Source organism: Penaeus japonicus, unplaced genomic scaffold, assembly GCF_977035675.1.
Source record: "Penaeus japonicus unplaced genomic scaffold, GWHDUDI00000001_assembly GWHDUDI00000006, whole genome shotgun sequence".
NCBI lineage: Eukaryota > Metazoa > Arthropoda > Malacostraca > Decapoda > Penaeidae > Penaeus > Penaeus japonicus.
Genome location: NW_028234408.1, coordinates 39,129,507 through 39,132,006, shown reverse-complemented (window position 1 = coordinate 39,132,006; position 2,500 = coordinate 39,129,507).

Here is a 2,500-nt window from a genome sequence, read left to right as displayed (position 1 = left end):
TTCTGCAGCTTCAATCACTAGTTCTACTCTTGGGTTCTCTACATTCATCAATTGTTGGAAGTACTCCTTCCATCTTTCTTTTATCTGTTTGCCGTCTGTCAACACTAGCCCTTCACCGTCTTTTATCCTCTTAGCTTGGTATACATCTTGCGCCTCCTTATGTTTCTGCTTGGCTATCCTGATAGCTTTCCTTTGCCCATCCTGTCCGTCTAGGCTACTATACAACTCCTCGTACGCTTTGCTTTTGGCTTTTGCCACTTCTCTTTTTGCTTTCTTATTTGCCTCTTTAAAGGCTACAATAGTTTCCTCACATCTATTTAGATCTCTCTCCTTCTTCTTTTCTCGCTTGTCCCTGATCGCATCCTGCACCTCGGTGTTCCACCACCACATCTCTTCTTTCTTCCCTTTCCTGCCTGAAGTACGCCCTAGTACCTCGACAGCCGTTTCCCGTACTACCCCACTCAATGTGCTCCACTCTTTCCGCTCTTCCATATCCAATTTCCTCTCCACCTCCTGGACAAATTTATTTCGATGTTCCTCTTCGTTTAACTTCCACCAGCGCGTTTTCTTTGTTCCACATTCGCTTCTTTTAATCTGTTGTTTCATCTTTGCCTTGCAGACTACCAGCTTGTGCTGTTTAGCCACCGCTTCTTTTGGCAGGACATAGCAATCCTGTATTGTCTTCAGTTCCCTTCTTTTGCACATGATGTAGTCCACCTGTGTACTTTGTCCCCCGCTAGTATAAGTTGCTCGTCGGGTCAATCTCTTTTGGAAGTAGGTGTTAACTACTGCCATGCTTTTTGCTGTTGCAAAGTCCACAATTTTGTCTCCTCCTTCGTTCCGTATTCCGACACCGTACTTTCCCGTAACCTCCGTGTCCAAGCTCCCTTCCCCGACATGACCGTTGAAGACACCTGCTACCCACGTCACCTCTGCATCTGGTATCTTCAGCATCACATCCCCAAGCTGTTCCCAGAAGTCGTCTTTCTCTTCATCCGTACACCCAACTTGAGGAGCGTAGATGCAAACCACATTCATAGTGGTTTCTGCCACCTCGATCTTGACCCATATTATTCTGTCGGATGTTCTGTTTACCTGCACCACTCCTTCTTTCATTTCCGGACTCAGCACCACTCCAACACCGTTTCTTTTGTTGTTTTCCCCCACATAGTACAACTTATAGCCGTTTCCCAGTTCTTTGGCTTTTTGCCCTTTCCACCTTGTTTCCTGCACACACAACACGTCTATTTTCTTCCTCTCCATTACATCCACCACTTCACGTCCCCTTCCGGTCATTGTACCCACGTTCAGTGTTGCGATGACCACTGTTCTGTCTACCATCTTTGACTTCCTCCTTTCACCCCTCTGAGCTATCTTCTTTAGTCTTACCCGCTCCTGGTAAGGTAGCCGTCGCTCACTTCTCACAGCTTTACGGCGATCTTGCTGCGCATCGCTTGTGGGGAATGCCCTAGCATTACTGTCTTTCCTCTGGTTCCGTGTCATATTGTGTTTGGCAAAGGTTTTAAAGCCGGATGCCCTTCCTGCCGCCAACCCTCCCCATTTACCCGGGCTTGGGACCGGCACTTCCACGTCACTGGATTGTGAGGCTTCCGTGGCTGGGTTATATATATATATATATATATATATATATATATATACATATTTATACATTTATATACATAACACCCATTTTTTCTCATCATACAGTCACTCGTCTATCAACGTTTTAGCTAGCCAGCAAATTGTCACCTTTAATGGAATCGTTATTAAATATTTGTATTAACCATTTTAAGGTTCATTGAGAAAGTCAAACATCAACCGACTCACGATATTTATTTGATCAGCTTTGACATCGATTCTCTTTTAACGTAAATGTAAACTTTCTGCATCTCCTTCAGATAATTTCTGATCCATGTAACTGTGTCACTGATGTCATTCGTTCATGCGTCACGAATAACGTTTTTTTTTTATTTCCGACGGTAAGTTTTCCAGACAAGCCAACGGTATCGCGGTGGAGCAATTAGATCCCGTTGCTTGCCAATCTATATATGATATTTTGAACAGAATGGCTTCCGTCTAACTTCCCTGCTATACTGATTTGGCATAGATATAAGGACGATATATATATATATATATATATATATATATATATATATATATATATATATATATTTTTTTTTTTTTTTTTTTTTTTTTTTTTTTTTTTTTTTATGTGCCCTTAGAATCGCACAGATTTCAACGATTTTCTGCGGAAACTGAACAATCGTACATGTATCAATAAGTGGAAAATGAAATGATGAAATGAAATTACCTTTTCTGTACGATTTGCGATAAGATATTTATTTATCAAATATTCAATAACATTATGATTTTCTTTCAAATAAAATCAGGTTACCCTGAATTTCTCTTAAATCAAGCCTGTTTTAATTAATGCAAGAACAAAATTCTACCCACAGATTCAACTCACTAAAAAGGATAAGTCAAGTAATGCATTCTTTGT